The sequence below is a fragment of the Eucalyptus grandis genome, chromosome 3 (genome assembly GCF_016545825.1).
Source record: "Eucalyptus grandis isolate ANBG69807.140 chromosome 3, ASM1654582v1, whole genome shotgun sequence".
Lineage (NCBI taxonomy): Eukaryota > Viridiplantae > Streptophyta > Magnoliopsida > Myrtales > Myrtaceae > Eucalyptus > Eucalyptus grandis.
Window position 1 is genome coordinate 49661604 of NC_052614.1, and position 19398 is coordinate 49681001.

At 38.6% G+C, this 19398-nt stretch overlaps 1 long non-coding RNA gene across 1 annotated transcript; it reads left to right on the forward strand.

Annotated features, from left to right (window-relative positions):
- Window positions 1-848: 848 nt before the first annotated feature.
- On the forward strand, window positions 849-5417 carry LOC120291184. Its single transcript, XR_005549085.1, has 3 exons — window positions 849-969; window positions 1050-1263; window positions 5163-5417. It is a non-coding gene; the product is annotated as an uncharacterized LOC120291184 (long non-coding RNA).
- The last annotated feature ends 13981 nt before the right edge of the window (window positions 5418-19398 follow it).

Consider the following 19398-nt stretch of genomic DNA (forward strand, 5'->3'; position numbering starts at 1 on the left):
TGGAGGAAATAGGGAAGTTATCCCATTTGAGGATATTGAACTTGTCATATACTGGTGTATCTATATTCCCTACGATGCTAGGCTGTCTCTCTTGTCTCCAAACACTTAAATTGAGTTCCAGTCACCTTCCAGAAGTACCAAATCTTCCCTCAAGTTTGACACACCTTCACATGCAAGCACGTTACTTCCCATTTATCCCTGACCTCTCAAGTTTCGTCAGTTTAGATTATCTGAAATTATCTAGATTAATTGTTTCAACGGAGGAACCTAACCCAACTTGGACGAACGATTTGCGAGAAAACCAAATGGTCAATCCACTTCCATCTGGTTTGTCAACCTTCAAATGCAAGGGGATCGGTCTTTTGCCACCTCTTTCCAACCTTAAAAATTTGTCAGTTCTATGTGTCATCGAATATCCAATGTCACACTTCTCTGTGTCTCAAGACCTAATACATTTGAGGGAATTGAAACTAGGTCAATGCAAATTTCTTGTGGAAATACCTGGTCTATCACTCTTGAAAAATCTACGGTGCTTGGATTTGAATGAGTTGGGAAGTCTAGTTGAGATTCATGGTTTAGCGGAACTGGAATCCTTGGTGGACCTATGTATTTTCGGTTGTGCTCGGATAGAAAGGTTACCCAACTTATCAAAGTTAGATAAGCTACAACGCATTGAGCTAGAAGCTTGTCCAAAGATAACAGCCATCGAGGGTCTCAAGGGCTTAGAAAGCTTAAATTTGCCTCAGCGTGGATGCAAGTCGCTGCAAAGATCACAGGAGGACGGGAGATGGAGACCGATTTTCAGAAGAACAAATTTTAAAGAAACATTCCGCACGCAGTGCATAATTTCACAGGCAGCGTTACAGTTCATACAGGGTCTGCGCGAACCTGTTTCTTAACAAAATTTGGGTTTTTTTGGGACATGATGAATTGAAAGTTGGTGATGAAATTTGCGGCGAAATTCTGCAGGTATTTGACCGCTGCCATTTCTACATACCCGTTTTATCTAACTACTATGCTTCTAATAAGTGGTGTCTTTTTTATCTTAGCCCGCATGGTAATGTGCACGTCCAAGTCAAATGGGAAAGAAGGAATCCAGCCCATTTTTCTCAACATGGAGATTGATGATATTAAGCTTGAAAGTGATTTGCCACGAATTGCCCTAGATAAGCTTAGGAGGATAAATAGCGACGAAGTGGAGGATTGAAAAAAGGCTCTAAGAGAGGTCACAGATTTCAGGGGGTTCGACTTGAAAGCTAACAGGTAATGCTGTTTGTTTTTTTTTTTTACTAATTACACTTCGTCTTCTAAATTATGAGGTAGTAAGTCATGCAATTAAACTTTACCATCTTAGAATTTCAGAGTCATTGCAATGCAAACTTCTGCACAAAAAAAACCCAAGTAGATTCCTAGGCTATGTTTGGAAGAGTTTTTAAGGTGAGTGAAGAAAAGGAAGGTAAGGAAATTTGATTAAGACTGTTTATTTTGCAGAAAATATTTCTTAGGAAAGTAATTTCCTCATTTGTCGGTATTTGATTGGCATAGGAAAATGATTCGACGGAAAATTTTTTCCTTCTAAGACTTAAATTTTGGAAAATGATTCTCTTAATTTTCCAAAATATGACTAGGTATCGGCACTTAGACTAATAACTTTGCACTTGGGCACGGAACCCCAACGCTCATTCTTGGGCCCTTATTAGCAAGGCTGAGTCCTTGGTGCTCGGCCAGGTCCATTGAAGCCACGCTTGGTTCCATTGTGGCCAGACTCGAGACACTGGTGCCCAAGCTTGGGACGCTAGGCTTGGTAAAATTGAGATCAAGCTTGGGTTCTCGACGCCCATGCTTGGGTCCATCAAGGCCAAAATTTTACATAAAATTTTTGAATTTTTTGGAAATATTTTTTATTTCATTTTGTTTAATTTTCTTTTTCCTTAGTCCTCCATCAATCACTGGGCCTCGGCAACTGCTGAGGACCAGCCATAGGTGCGGGTCGGCCTTACGTGAGATGCCAAGATGTGGCAAGGTCGAGCTCGCCCGAGGCCAACAAGCTCGATTCTTGCTGGGATTTGGTGAGAATGAATGTTGTTTCTGAGTGCACTTTACAATCTAGAGCGATTATAACATTCAATAAATGTGTTTTGTTTGTGCATATGCGGTATTTTCTCTCTACTGAGTATTGAGATAAAATTGATGTGGTATTTTCTCTTGTTGTTTATCTCCAATAAATGTGGTATTTTCTCTCGTTATACCTCGTGGAAATTGGAATTGAAATAAAAGTGGTGATTCATAAATTTACATTTGATGGATAGATTACCAAGAATTAGATAACACTATCCAAGACTTTGCCATTGAATCATAAATGTAATCTGTGCAAAAAAAGCAAAAACTGTTAAAATAAAAAAAATTAGGGAAAATTTTATTTTACTCATTGAACTTTTGAGATGGTGTATAGTTAGTTCTAACTTTAAAAAGAAATTTGTTCCCCTCCTTCCTTGGGAAAGGGTGAGTACGGTTGGTTTAAAGTGCAATGTTTTATCCAATTTTGTGTTGACTGCCCTTTGTTTTCCTCAATTCAAATAAAAAAATAAACAAATTACTTAAGAAGGGAATGTTTTTTTTTTTTTGACGGATTAATCTAATGTTATCAAGATAAATGGTAAAACTTAAATATTTAAAACGAACCAAAGTCATATATATGATTTAGGATGGCTTATATTATATGTTTATTACTTAAGGCCAAATGACAAACTAAATCTGAACCTTTTAATGGTTTTCATTTCTATTACAACCTTTTAAATGTATTTGAAAAATACTTAATCTTTGGAATTTATTTTAAAACCATCCTAGGTCCTTCAACACCATCTTTCTAAATTTTGATTTTGCCCCTAAAAAAATGAAGGCTTATCTAGTTTTATTATTCGAGGGAGAATATTTAAGATATAATAATTTAACGTGTGTATAATTTGAGGGAGAATATTTATCTGGCTTAATATCAGCTGATTTTTGTTTATTAAAAGTATTTTTGAATTTTCTTTATAGAAAAATGATGAGTTCGGTCCCTCTATTAAAAAGTCTTTTTTCTTTCTCTTTTTTGTTTCAAAATAGTCTTAATTGCCATGCTATACATACTTAACGCTAAAGAAGGAAAAGGGTGTAACCAAAAAACAATTTTGGAGGGAGTGTAGTCCTAGGATGGATTTGACATGATTTTGAAAGGTGAGAATTTGTTTTAATAGCCTAAAATGGTTAGTATGAAATTGAAAGGCTTAATACTACGAAATACTTAAAACAGATATATTTGTAACAAATTTATACTAAATTTTTTTTGGCCACTAAAAACCCTAAAATAGTACTCTTATCAAAAACCTCAAACTGGTGTATTTGTGACATATTTACCCTCATTTAGTTTCTATGAAATTTGATTAATATTATGAAAAACCACAGATTGATACAATTGTGACAAACAAAAGATAAAAAACCCAAATTACCCATCAATTGCCATATGTCATTCAACTCAGCAATTTAATAGTAATGGAGCGTAAATTGTCACAGTTGTACCAATTTCGAGTTTTTGACAGTTAAAAAAAAAATTAATTTCAGGTAAATTTATCAAAGTATATTAGTCTTTTAGGTTTTTGGTTGTATTAACCCAAATTGAAAATAGGAGAAAAGGTGATGACTTCTATTTCTATTTGGGCTTACTTTAAAAAACCTGCAAGATTTCTTGACTGTCTGAAATATTCGTGAACTGTCTAATTTAACTCATTGGCATTATTAGTAACTATTTATTAATGTAATGTGTTCAATATACGAAACAATAGAAAAGGCATTCATATACCTCCAAATCAGTCTCATCCTTGTAGTATCATTTTTGGGTCTGTCGATGTTTCTAGATTTTCAACGCATTCTTTTGTTGTTGGTTACACTTACCCAGTTTTTATTTATTATTTATTTATTGTTTAGCTTCTATGTTTTAATATTTATTCCTTAAATAAAAATATTGAATAAGATTAACTTAATTTAAGTAGTAGCAAACTTCCCTTTCTGTATTTCAGATTTATTTTCAATTTGAATAAAATGAAGGTAGAAAAGACATTAAATAGTGAAACTTAAGGTTGAATTGCACTGGGCACCTTTGAAGTTCTTGGCACGACACATGCTAACAATCAATTGAGTCGACGACAGTAACAAAATGCGAGTTTGGGTGGGTAAAATGTGAACTTAATAAATTTCGGGATTTAATGTGGAACACACTCAAAAAATAGGAGGGTAAAAGGAATATTTTAGACGAATATAACACTGCTGAAACAGAGGGAGTCACGATACGCACAAAGATTCAAAACTATTAAGATCCTTAATTTAAAATAAAAAAGGATTTTTAAATTCTGTCTCGCGGGTGTTCTTCTAGTTTGGATGTAAAAATAAGAATTGCACGATGATATAGGAGCGGCTCTTTTCGTTATGTATAGTATAGATAAAGATGATATACTAGAATATTTGCAATTAATTTGTTTTTGTTAGAATATCAACTAAATATCTTGTAAAAATGTCCCCTGGTTTCTCAAGATTTTGCTTGGCACCCATGTCTAATTTGCTTATCTCAGAATTCAAGTTCTGTTGTGACCGAAATGTCATCTCACATAGATTTATGGATTTTAAATGTTTATTGATCAAAGAAGTACTAACAAATAATCTCCTTTTAGTGCGGTTGGTGGATCATATTTCAGTTGTTCCATCAAGAGTAGCTACTTAACATTTGTTCATGATTTTTTAGAGCATTTTAATTTCTTCATATTGAGTAAAATCCAAGGAAAACTTGTTGTAGCTGTAGAGCAACTGATGCTGATACTTCTTTCTCCCAGCTGGAGTGAGAGAATTCCTTTTTTCAGTTATTTCACAGCCTGGCCCCTACATATTTTCACAGCAGTAGATACCTACAATTCATCATATCTGAGGGATTGCGTGGTCATAACAGGACCATGAAAGATGTTCAGTTTTGTTTTTTTTTTCCTTTTTTATGCTCTTCTTTGGTGTATGAGTTTAAAAGATCTTTGGGTTACATTTGTTCATGACACGAAATCAACAGTTAGGTTGTCATTTTGATATCATTTTGTTTTCCATCAGACAAATATGAACTTTTCTGTTTCTGTGTATTGCCGCAGCCATGCACAACTGGTTGAATTGATCACTGCAGAGGTTTTGCGTCATCTGATGGATGCCTGATGCAGAATTTGACTGAAGTTAGTTAAAGATCAGTGATAGCTGATGCTGTAAGAAACTTGTTACTCAAGCCTTTGTTTGGTTCATTGACAAAGATGAAAGAAATTGTGTTCCATTGATCCATTTCACGCAGTAAAATTCTGTGGAACTGCATTTATTTTTAAATTTTGGAGGATCCAAGAATTTCATTTTGAAATGAAAATGGATTATGATTCTAATGCTTGGTACAATGTTTGAAAGATTAGAATAAAATTAGACTAACTTGGTTATGCATAAGACCGGGAAAATCATTGAAATTATGAAATTAAAATTGTTGATTGAGTTGTACACAATTCTGTTGGAAATTTAAAAGAATTGAAAGTAATTAGAATGAACTCTTCAATAATGAAAAAAAGTTATGTGGCTCGTGTACAGTGTTACAGGGGAAATTTTAGGTGAAATTGGGAGACTATCCTCCTGTATGAGGATCTTGGACTCAATCATGCTCAAACAGTATGTCTGGATTGCTGTGACGATCGGTGGTCTTATCATCTACAGAGACTTTCTTTCCAGCGTTGCTACCAGATCTGGTGCTTCCCTCAATGGTTCGTTACATCTTTAAATTCTTCAAGCATCCAGATTGTTTCTGACCTCACGAATGGAGTTTAAGTTAGATTTTCTGGACAGACCTGACGTTTCCCACGAGCAATTCATCCAACAACTTCCATCTACTTTCTTCAGAGAGAGAGAGAGAGAGAGAGATTCGTTGCATGCACTATTTGGAGGTTTCAACAAGCCGGATTAATTCCTTTCTAAAGTGCTTGGTAAGTGATAGATTTATGAGATGGGCCTGAGTTGGCCCATCCGCTCAAATTGGGCCCAAAGGGCCCGGCCCACGGGAATAGGGCCCGTGGAGGGGGAGAGGTATAAAAGGGAGGAGAGAGAGAGAGAGAAGACAACGTTTGACAATTCAACGTACGTCTTCTCCCGCGCGTTCTCTCTTCCTCCAAAAGGAACAGTAAGTTCAAGGCACTGTTTTCTCTCCTTCAAGTCATCATCAGATCGAACGGGGCCAGAATTTCTTCCTCTTCTTCGGCATTGGTGTTTAATCTGTGGCTAACAAGGTACGCTCGAATCCGTGGTGTGCTTTACGATCGGTGATGCGTGTTTTCCCGGGCTTCGTCTTCCGCATTGATTTAGGGGTTCGATTCGGTGTCGAATCCGGTTTTCGGGGATCAGTAATTCCCAACATTGGTATCAGAGCCCTGTTTCACGTTTTTCCCGATCAATTCTGATGTTTTTGATTGATTTTTCGCGAAATCCCTTCGGCCGTACGGAACCGGGCGACAATCCCGACACCCGAGACTTCTTAGGCCATTTTCATGAGTTTTCGAATGTCAAAAACAAATTCTGAAAGCACTGGGAGAAAGACGACGTTGAGACGAGTCCGGTGATGTGTCGATCGCCGCCGGAAACCTCCGCACGCGCCCACACGCGCGGCCGGAAGGCGCTCGCGTGGGCGCGACGCGCGGAAGCGCTGAAGCGCGGGCCAACAATACAGGCGCTTACACGCGCCGGTGACGAACCGGCACGTGCGCGCCGGGCGACCGGCGAACGGCACGCGCCGGTCCGCGGACCGACGCGTGCCGACGCCCGCGTGATGACGCCACCGCGACGTCATCCAACGGTCGGAACCGCCCGGATGACGTCACCGATGACGCCATCGCCGACGACGTTGGGCTGGCGGTCACCGGCCGGCGACCCACCGACGACGACCCGACCGAACCGCGACGCCCGGCACGCGCACGGCACGTGCCGGTGACGTCGCGTGACGCCATCCCGCGCACGCGCGCTGCACGTGCGGACGGTTCGCCCGCCCACGCCCGACGGTCGGTCCGGTCCGCCCGGTCCGACGGGTCCGCCCGGTCCGTCCGGTCCGTCCGACGACCGTTGACCGTGACCACCGTTGACCGACGACCGTTGACCGTTGACTTTGACCGTTGACCGTTGACCCGAGAAAAAAAAAAAAAAAAAAAAAAAAAAAAGGAATTTGTTTCTTTTTTTCCATTATGCCTGTGTGGGTTGTAGGTAATCCATTTTTATTCTGCATTTGTTGCATGAATCATGGAAATTTATGTATTTTCCATTTTGTTTATTATGGATTATAAGTGATCCATTTTAGTTCGCATTTGTTTGTGAACTATGATGCGTTATGCACGGATACCCGCAATCCCAACAACGGATGAAGGAAGAGCTAGACTGAAAAGGCTGATGAAAGAGTTAGCTGATTATCGGTGGCTTGATGGTGATTTAGTATCACACATGGTCAAGGTCAATCGATGATACAGAAATCATCGGAATGGTTACCTTATGCCGGACTTTGAGAAGGTGCCGGCTTTGATGAACACTCTTCCACCTGAATGGCAAGCAGTGTTAGATCGGCTATGGGAGGTCAACGTGGTCCCGGGTTATAGGGGTCTAGTGGAAACTTTTGTAAGAGAATACTATAGGATTGAGTTGGCCAAAACTTCAACCCTTAGATTGAGCGCCACATGGCGCAGAGCGAATGCGCCTTGGTGGCGACATAAGAGCTCTCCAAAAGTTTTTCCATGGTTGGCAAATGTGCCTTCGGTTTTCTCAGATGTTTTGACTGATAGATTAGAAGGGACTTTCCCTAATTATTTCTTAGATTAATTATGAGATGTTTTATGGATGTAAATATCTCTTTCTAAGTTGATATTTTTTCTTTGTATATATTGCTCAGTGTAATGTATAGTTGTATTATGTGAAAGCACTGTTATTATATTGAATGTTAGATAATATTTGCTTTCTATCGCTGATTGTCTTTGTGGGTAGTTAGTCTGTGGGTAGTTATAGAAGTTTTTGTAACTTCATAGAATTGATTTTGCATATGACAATCATATTAATGATAGTTTTAAGTTAGGATTTTTGGAGGATGATTGGAAACGTAGTGACCTTTTGATTCTGAAGCCTTACTTGAAATTATTCATTAATATGATGGGTCTATGTAAATAGGGATGCATAAATGATAGGCATTAATTATTCGTGCATGTATGTCTGATGTGTTCAGACTGATGGTTTCAGCAACTAAGAACGTGATTGCTGATATGAACGGCAACTATTGTGAAATATTAAATATGGAGATTCAATATATGCTGGAAAAGCAAGAAGCACTAGAAGCTCTTGATCATATTATGGAAGATCTTATAAATGTTGTGCGCCACCTTGAGCTAGTTGAGGACCGCCTAACGGCATTTGAGCTGAGAATAGATATTTGCAATGCTGGTTCTAGCTCAGAAAGGGCTTTGTGCTCTAAGCGCAAATGTATTGATTCGTTCAATATGTGGGAATGCAAAGGATCAAGTCCTTATTGTAAGAAATCAAGAATTAACCAACAAGAGAGAGGAAAGCGTCCTCAAGTGAAGAAAATGTCAAGGGTGTGATGTTACAATTGTGACAAGAGAGGTCACTATGCTCGCGACTGTCGTGAGCCAAAGAAGCTATACACCTCTTGTACATTTGAGAACTTTGCTTATGTGTCAAGTTCTGCATTATAGGCTGAATCCAATCCTTTGTGGAATGTAGATTCATGAGCGACAGACTATGCAACGAAGGATATAAAATCCTTCGTGGAATTTTGACGAGTACCAACTGGAATTAAGTGTATCTATGTAGGAAATAACTCCAGAGATGAAGTTAAAGGAATTGGCACCGGCCAATTGAATATGCGTGGTGGACGCACCTTATTCCTACACGATGTTCTATATGCTCCGGAGATTCGTCGAAATTTAAATGTCTGTTTTGATGTTGGTTAAGCTTGGTTTTAGAATGAACTTCCATAATAAAGGTGCAGATTTGTACTTAGGTACAAACTACTATGGTTGTGGTCACTTTCTAAATGGTTTTATTGTACTAAATGTTGACTGTGATGATGTCAATACGTTATTCCCTTGTTTCACGTCTTCTATTTTAAATGATAATGATGTGAATATAGTGGCATGCTAGACTTGGTCATATGGGCCAACAACATATGAAAAGACTAGCCAAAGAGGGCTTGTTGGGCAACATTGAAAAAGTCGATTTGCCCATATGTAAGCATTGCCTAGTAGGGAAAATGACAAGGAGACCATTTGGAAAAGGTAAAAGAGCTGAATTTCCTCGGCATTTAATCCATTTGTACGTCTCGTGGTTCAATGAATGTGAAAGGAAGGCAATGGGCTGTTTGTTTCATCACTTTTATAGATGATTCTACTTGATTCGGATATGTCTATTTGATTTCTCATAAATCTGAAGCATAAGTTGTTTTAAAAGGTTTATGAACTTGGTTGAAAATCAATTAGACAAGAAAATAAAAGCATTTAGATCCGATCGAGGTCGAGAATATTTATCTGATGAGTTCAGAAAATTATGTGATGAAAAAGGAATAGAAAGACAGTTGTCTATTCCACATACTCCTCAACAAAATGGTGTTGCGGAGAGAAGAAACAGAACCCTACTGGAAATGGTTAGGTCCATGATGGCATATGCTAACTTACATATCACTTTTATGGAGTGATGCGTTGTTAACTACTGCCTAAACACTTAACCGGGTGCCTTCCAAATCGTTAGTTCCACTCCATATGAGTTATGGATAGGTAGAAAACCGGACTTAAGTTTACTTAAGCCATGGGGTTATGCTGCCTATACTCATATGTCCTCTCACAAGTTTGGGAAATTGAGTCCCATATAAAAGTAGAGTATTTTAATGAGATACTCCGAACACTCAAAAGGGTATGTGTTCGTAAGTGAGCAGGAAAGTGGGAGAATAACTGAATTTAAATCACAGGATGTCACATTCTTAGTGGATGAATTTCCTAAAAGGGCGAAATAGGGAAGATTACTTCCTATTTGAAACCTTGGATTAAGATTATGATATTAATGGAGTTCATCCAAGTGGGAGTAATATGAGATGTGATGAATTGAATTCAACTCATTCTCAATTGCAACCACCCGATGTGACGACATCATCATTACCTAATCCAAGTGGGAGCATAATGGGGAATGATGTGCTAAGTGTACAATCTCCCATACGGTGAACAAGTCGCCAAAGTATTCCCCGTCGATATTTTGACATTGAAAGGGAAACTTTTATGGTTGCTCCACAAGATGAGTATGAGCCAAGAAATATTAATGAGGCTCTGAATTGCCCTAGTAAGAAAAAATGGATTTATTCAATGAAAGAGGAGATGGAGTCAATGAAATCAAACCAAGTCTGGGAACTGGTTGATCTTCCAAAAGGACGCAAAGCCATTGGGAACAAGTGGGTTCTCAAAATAAAGCGAAATGCTGATGGCTCGATAGAAAGGCATAAGGCTCACCTTGTGGCGAAGGGGTATAATCAACAGAAGATATTGATTATGAAGATACATTTTCTCCCGTATTGAGATTTACCTCGATTTGCATAATTCTGGCAATAGTGGCTAGTCTGGATCTTGAGTTACATCAAATGGATGTAAAGACTGCTTTCCTCAATGGAGAATTAGAGGAATAAATAAATATGGAACAACCTGTCGGTTTCATAGTGAAAGGCTAAGAAGAAAAGGTATGTCGACTTTGGGGGTCGATATATGGCCTTAAGCAGTCGTCAAGACAATGATATATACGTTTTCATAATGCCATAATAGCATATGATCTTACAATGATAGATGAGGATCATTGTATATATATCAAAAGATCCAAGGATCAATTTGTGATCATATCATTATATGTTGATGATATACTAATTGCCGGAAGCAATATGGAGTTGGTTAATACTGTCAAGAGACAGTTGTCTTCCAACTTTGAGATGAATGATATGGGATTGTAAACCCATAAACACTCCTATTGCAAAAGGTGAAGGATTGAGCCATAAACTGTGTCCAAGGACTCCACAAGAGAAGGAATAAATGAAACATGTTCCTTATGCTAGTGCTGTTGGAATGCTTGATGTACGCTATGATGTGTACAAGACCCGACATATGTTTTGCAGTTGGAATGGTGAGTAGATACCAATCCAATCCAGATCCAGCACAATGGAAAGCTGTTAAGAGAATACTAAGGTATCTAAAGGGGACTGCTGATTATACGCTGAGTCATTAAGAAAAGGATCTGCGACTCTGAGGCTATACTGATGATGATTGAGGAGGGGATTTAGATGAAAGAAAATCTATCTCTGAGTTTGTTTTCTTACCGAATAATGGCACCATTTGTTGGAGCAGTAAGAAACAACAGTGTATAGCCTTGTCCACGAAGGAAGCTGAGTCCGTGGCATTATCAGCAGCAGTATATGAGGATGTTTGGCTTAAGAGATTATTGGATCATTTAGGTGTTATTGGAAGTGCTGCAGATTCGTTATTAGTTAACGATGATAATCAAGCAGCAAAAGTGTACACTAAAGATCCAAATATCATGGCAAGACCAAACATATAGATACCAAGTATAATTTTGTCAAGGATATGGTTGCACGAAAGGATGTGAACTTAGAGTACATACTACGCATAGAATGGTTGCAGATCCTATAACAAAGCCAATACCTAGAGATGTGCTTTGTGGCCATGTGAAATCTCTAGGACTGCGTAGAGACTGATGTACTAAATATTGTAATTTCCCTAAGTGTTCACAATTTGATGAATTTGTGTTTTCATCATTAATGCCTATGAATCTTTGTTTGATCTTTATGCATCTTAATGCTTAGTGCATTACTTTAAGTTGAGAAGTATGTCGGACAGATATAAGATTAGCCCACTCACACGGGTAATCACCTCTATTTACTGTGTGATAAATAGAGATGAGACTGTTTTTAAGCTTATTATCTAGGTGATAATCGAGAGCTCAAGCTTAAAACACGTATGTCGCCTTAACTGAGTGTTAAGATGAGGACATAATACTTACTATGTCCGAAAGTAAAAATACCCCACAAGTTTTACTTTATCTGTCTAAGATGCCAGATGTGAGTTCTGATGAATTTAGTGAATGAGTAGATACGTGAACTCAAGTTAGACATTGGGTATGTCTGAACTATCATCTGTACGGTATTGAAAGGTGTAGACATACGCTCCATGGGAAAGGAGTTGATACCGTAATACGTATTTCATACTACGTATGCATGAGACGACCAATAAGAGTGGCAAAAGTTTGATCTCAACTTTTATGTCGTGTGAGACTCTTGAGGAAGAGAGTTCCTCAAATTTCTTAGTCCCCTCATGACTCTTACTTATTCTCAAGATTTCTATTTAGTGTTTGCTATCTTAGGATGTTGCCAATGGTCATGAGTTTGATTCGATCTAATGGGGCATTTCTAGAAAAGCAAGCTGGACTGAAATTGAGAGTTTGAAAGAAAGAGGAAGATCGATTTTGGAGAATCACATTGTAGTTTTGTATTCACCGGTTAACCAATTATGACTGTCTTTGTGATAATCATAATTGTGAATACAATAAATATATCATTGTTTAAAAGAGATCAAGAGAGATAAAAATGTGATCGATCGATCTAGGGTACGCATACTAAATCTACTCAGAAGTGATGCCCATTATGAGCTGCTATGTATTCCTAATGATGTATGGCAACGAGCTCTCAAAGTATGCTGGTCGCACGGATTATTCACCGGTATGAATGTTGAAGAGAGGTAAAGAGGATTATGTTCGACCCACCATGTTAAGAGAAAGTCTATGATGGATTTTTCTCAAATGAGGCTAAGTAGGGCCTGTCCGCCCATGTTGGTTTTGTACCACCATGTGCGAGTGGGAGATGATAGATTTATGAGATGGGCCTGAGTTGGCCCATCCGCTCAAATTGGGCCCAAAGGGCCCGGCCCACGGGAATAGGGCCCGTGGAGGGGGAGAGGTATAAAAGGGAAGAGAGAGAGAGAGAAGACAACGTTTGACAATTCAACGTACGTCTTCTCCCCGCGTTCTCTCTTCCTCCAAAAGGAACAAGAAGTTCAAGGCACCGTTTTTCTCCTTCAAGTCATCATCGATCGAACGGGCCAGAATTTCTTCCTCTTCTTCGGCATTGGTGTTTAATCTGTGGCTAACAAGGTACGCTCGAATCCGTGGTGTGCTTTACGATCGGTGATGCGTGTTTTCCGGGCTTCGTCTTCCGCATTGATTTAGGGGTTCGATTCGGTGTCGAATCCGGTTTTCGGGGATCAAGAATTCCCAACAAGAAGAATTCAAAGCTTTAATACATCTAATGGAAGAAATTTTCTTATTAAAATGTAATTTCCATGTCGCTTGGACTTTAGGTTGCTCAGTTTATTTTAGAGGTCGTTGAGCTTTAAAACATGCCGTAATGAGGAGTGTGGTACGACCGTGGATTTTATGGATTAAGATTTGGGCTTTCGGGTTTTAGAGACATGGATTTTTCGCAGTTCTCACAATTCCTTTCATAAAGTTTGCTTCTTTTTTTATTTTTACCTTTTCGGCACAAATATCTTCGGGAGTTCTAGGGTGCGCATGGATTTATTTTCGTGCTTTTTTTGTTCCCGGGAACAAAACAAAAAGTGTTTCTGTTCCGGGGAACAATTTTTGAACAAAAGAACGCGTTTGGTAACGTTTGTCCGGGGAATAAAAAATGAAAGAAACACGTTTGGTTAAATTTTATTATTTTTTTGTTTCTTTTAATTTTTTAAACATTTTTTATTATTTTTTATTTTTTCCTTTCTTTTTATTTTTATTTTTCCGGCCGGTCACCAGCCTCCGGCGACTCGGCCGATTTGGGGCTCAAGAGCGGCCTCGCCCGGCCACGGCGAGGCTCGCCGGCCCACGGCGAGGCCGAGCCTGGGCCGTGGTCGGGCGAGGCTCGGCCCGCCTTGGCGGGCGAGCTCGGCTCGCCCAGATCCGGCGAGGCCGAGCCGCCGGCCCCGGCGAGGCTCGGCTCGGACTGGCGAGCCTCGAGCCGCCCAGCCATGGCGAGGCCGAGCCTCGCCGGATCCGGGCGAGCCCGAGCTCGCCCAGCCAAGGCGAGGCTCGGCCCGCCGGCGCGGGCCACGCCGAGCCCGCTTGGCTGGGCGAGCCGGGCTCGCCGCATTCGGCGAGCCCGAGCCTCGCCATGGCCGGGCGAGCTCGAGCTCGCCAGATCCGGCGAGCCCGAGCCTCGCCGGGCCGGCGACGCCGGCCTCGCCTCGCGGATCCGGGCGAGGCCGAGCTCGCCGGGGCCGGCGACGCTCGGCCTCGCCGGATCCGGGCGAGGCCGAGCCTCGACGGCCGGTCGCCGGCCATGGCCGAGGCCGGCGATCGCCAAAGAAAAAGAAGAAAAAAATAAGAAAAGAAGAAGAGAAGAAGAAGAGAGAGAGAAGAGTCGTTTTTGTTTCTTCCGAGAAGTGTTTTTCTCGAGAAACAACTTTTTTGTTTCTTTTTTCTGTTCCTATTTCGTTTCAGAACAAAAAACAAAAAGGAACAAAACGCAACCAAACGCGTTGTTGTTCTTTTTTGTTCCCGGGCACACTTTCCGTACGAAGTGTGCCGGAAACACTTTTTTGGAGTGTTTCCATGCACGCCCTAATTTCTTACATTGAATGCATTAAATTTTACTTTCCTTTTTTTTTTTTCAATTGATGCCCTTTGACTAGATCCCACGTAATCTGGGAATATTATGTTGAAATGCTGATGTGGCGACAATTTGGCCCATTGTTTGAAGGCCATGTCACTGCGATGTGTTTGCCCCATCACTACCGCATCTCCAGGTAAGGACATGGTTTATCACACATTTTTATGCTCTTCTAGACATAGATAATTAAGCTCCAAGTTTCACTCTTCTATGGAATTTTCAATTCGTCCTTCGTTATCCTCCTACTAAAAGAAAGAATGCACACAAGAATGGACGGGAAAGCCTTTATAGATAAATTAAATATTTTTTTTTCTAAAATGCAAATACTATATTATAAATATGAGAAATTTTTGCATCACATAAATTTACGTAGAAAAAACATGTTGGAGAAGCCTCACGCGCTATGAAGACTAGCGCAGCCCAAGCCATCGCTCCGCCCGCTTGGACCCAACTCTCAGTTGTGAACAGGCGGGTGAGTCAAAAACACTTCTGACGAAAAAACAAAAACAGAAACAGAAGCACAGCAAGCCCAGCCCACAAGAATTGAGCCACAAAACAATGGAGTTTACCATATACTCCAGCAAATTATAATTGCTAATGATCATTTTATAATTAGGAAAAGTTGTGGTAGTCTTTGCTCCTGCTTTTCTTCTTGTTTGCGTGGTGATTTCCATTTTATCAAAAAAAAAAAAAAAGCACTCCATGAGACATCATGGACCGTACATTATTATGAAAAGACGTCACAATCGTCACACGGATGACTCAAATGGATTACTAAAAAATTCCGTGTGTTTATGGTGTATATATAATCTTAAGGCAATTCTTTTCATTGTAGAAAAAGAAAAAAAAAATATTTTTAGAGCATCTTATATTTCTTCAAATTGAGCAATGTCGGACCAAATTTTAGTGTAGATGTAGACCAATTAGGTTGTCATTTTGATATCCTTTTTATTTCGTGCCTGGTAAAAACATTTGTTTTATTTTGTTGTTCATTGTTGTAGCCCCAAAGGAGTGCTTGAATCGGCTACTGAAAGGGTTTCTAGACATCTCATTTATTCCAACACAAGAAGCAGGATTTAGAAGTACTTAAATAGTTATCAAAGGCAAAAAGAAATGGAAATTCCTTTCAAGTGATATCTCTACATCTGTTTAATAAGTGACTACTGTAGAAGAATATGATGTTCTTTCAAGGGAAATTGTTCGTACTAGCGAATGTTCACTTCAGCCCAAAATTGTATCCAAATTCCAAAGCTTAGTCAAAAGATTATTTGTGAAAAATATTAAGGTAAAAAAGAAAATTGGGTCCAACCGAATATTCAATGGAGCCCAAATGGTAGCGGCCCGACTTTTTACTTGCCTAAAGCGAAACTAAAAACATGATCATCACAAGAATGGAGTAGAAAAGGGTGGGGTTTTCAACGGAAAAAACAAAAGACCGGAAGTCATTTCAGAGAAATCACAAAATTTTGGGGGTGGGGACAAATCTTTTTAAATGAAAAGAATCGCATGGAGTTTAGCAAAATAAATAAATAAAATAAGGAAATTGTGCAGAATGGACGATATTCCTTCTCTTTGATTTCTGCATATTATCGCCTTTTCACCGAGGATGACAAAACATATCCAGTTAGGACATGTTAATGGACAACTGGAGATGCTTGAGTCACCTGAAGCTATATAGGTCTGACAATTGTCCATGACAATCAGTTCTCTCTCTCTCTCTCGATCTCCCTCTCTCACTCTCGACATTCGACAGTTACCATATCTTCTCTCGAGTTTGATCCATCTTTTACTTAGATTCTAGCATCCGGGTGGTTCCTGACCTCACGAATCTACTTGACTTCGATTTTCTGGACATATCTGACGTTTCCACGAGCAATTTGAATAACCGGCTTCCGTAGAGTTTTATCATTTTTACGACTTCGGCCTAACAATTCATCAGCATTGTTTTCAAACTCGAAGAACTTAGGTTGCATTTAGCGGTGGGAATAAAATTCAAAATATGATAAAATTTATCTTATTCTGCGTTTAGTGCTTGCTCAACACAGGATAAGATTGGATATAAAAGATGATATAAACCGGATAAAATTATCCCATGTAGATGTGAGATAAAGGTTGATAAAATTTCTAATATCCATAATAGAAAAGTTATTTTTTTTTTTTAATAACTAGCTTTTTTATGTTAACAAAATTAAAATTATATTACAATATAAGTAATATTTGAATTCTAATATAAGAAATTAAAATAACAAAAACTAACAATTTAGTTTTTTTTATCTTATTTTTATTTGCATATTCAAATTTAATTCTATCTTATAATATAAACTCAATATGTTAGGTAAAGCTTAGGTAAATTTTAGGGTTAATACCCTGAAAAACGCAAAACTGGTACACATGTGACAAATTTACCCCAAACTATTTTTTTGACCTCTAAAAACCCCAAATTGGTATACTTTTGACAAATTTATCCCAAACTGGTACACTTGTGATAATTTTACCCTCTGTTAGTTTTCGTTAAATTTTAATTAAATTAAATGACACGTGACAGTTAAATGGTATACCAATTTGAGATTTTATACTCCGTTTGTCACAGTTTTACAATTTTTTTGATTTTTTTGTGGTATTAATCAAATTTAGCGGAGGGTATAATTGTTACAAATTTATCAGTTTTGGGTTTTTTGTGGTTGAATAAATTAGTTTGGGGTAAATTTGTCATAAATGTACCAGTTTAGGGTTTTTTATGATCAGTCGGGGTAAATTTGTCACAAGTGTACCAGTGTAGGATTTTTTATGGTCAAAAAAATAGTTTGGGGTAAATTTGTCACAAGTGTACCAGTTTGGGGTTTTTCAGGGTATTAACCCTAAATTTTATCTTATTTGTATTCAATATATATTTACATTTAGTATTTTAGGTATATTAATAAAGTTTAGTATTTAGTAAAATTTTATTAGAGGATGATGGAAGGGAAAAAATAAAATAAAAAATAAAATAAAAATAAAGTAAGCAAGAATGTCACAAGAGATTTTTACTATTTTCGTTTGTAAACTTTTAGGTTCATTTATATTAATATGTTATTTATATTAAACAATATACATGATATGATATGAACATATTTAACTTTTTATTACTGCGATTTACTAAATAATGAATAGGATATAGTAAAATCCCTGATTCCATATCCTATCTTATTTACTCGTATCCTTATTAGAAATCTGGGGGAGGGTCGCGAGCTCACCCTAGATTTGGGCAAGGGCCTAGCGGTTAGCCAAGGTCACCACTCATTTGCCCAGGCCCAGCCGACCCCGGCCAACTATCGCCCCATCGTTGTCAGCCTTTTCAACGATGGTGGGGCTACGGCAGTAGTAAGGGTCTTAGCAAGCGTCGAATGCTGACCCCCTCCCCCTTTTTAATTAATTTAGTTAATATTTATATTAAAAATCAAATTTTATGGCAAAACGATGTCGTTTTGCACCTTGATTGCTGAGTAGACAACTCTAGCGAGCTATATAGACTACATTTATGTCTAAAATAAGCCACGTCAGATGTTCGGTTCCCTCGACGGAGTTAGCACTTAAGTATCCCAATCTTCAAAAAATAAAACTTAGGTGTATCTTTTGGAATTTTTGGTACTTAGTATCAATCCGTACCAAGTTTTGGCAATTGCGGTGTACTTTAGCCCTCGATCATTTCTTAAATTTTCTTTTTTGTGCTCAAAAGTCGAGCAGAGCTAAGTTTATCCAAATTCACGTTCAATAAATGATGTTTGGTCATGTCCAGCAACCATCCGGCACTGATCAAGGCATTCATGACCAAGACACAAAATCATTTTACAACAAACTAGCATGTAATCGATTTAATGTTTTCCTACAAAAGCATATGATGAGCCAGTGCAATCAAGATGAGAGCCAATTTCCATCAGATCATCATCAAATTGAGGTTGCGAAAGCAAGAATAGCAGTCATGAATAAAAGTCCAGCAAGTTTCAAGGCATAGCATCACGGTTAATTTGCTAAAAAAATATCACCAATTCACCATAACATTCTCCTAAATCGTCATACATGTTCATATGATAAAAATGGCATCACAAAAAGTTCAAATTGTACTCCAATTATTTGAGCCAGCGAGTCCAAATTTCATTCCAGCATAATCAAACATGGCCATGTACCTATTTCTTCAAACTTGACATGTATTCTTCACAGCCACTCGTTGCCCACTCATTGTATGAAAATTACATGCAAGCATAACCAAATTAAGACCAAATTGGAACTAAATTGACATCAAAACAGTCATGGCCAGTAAGCCACAAAGTTAATTCTAGCAGGTTCAAGTTCAGTAAGGATCCTATTTGACGAGAAATAGATGTATATCAATTGTCAGGGGTATCCATACTCATGTATATGCTCTTAAAGCTTTAATAACAAACAACTAATACCAAAACAGCCTTGGTCTCATGTAGAGCCGACCAAGCTGAGGGAGGAATATTGAAATGATTTTCAAAGCATAAAGTCAATACACTAATGAGGAGGCTTCTTTTATTAACATAGTCAACCAAGATTCCTATAGTACATGTAAGCTCAAGCGACTCTCGACAATCATCGTAAAGTACTTTATGCAA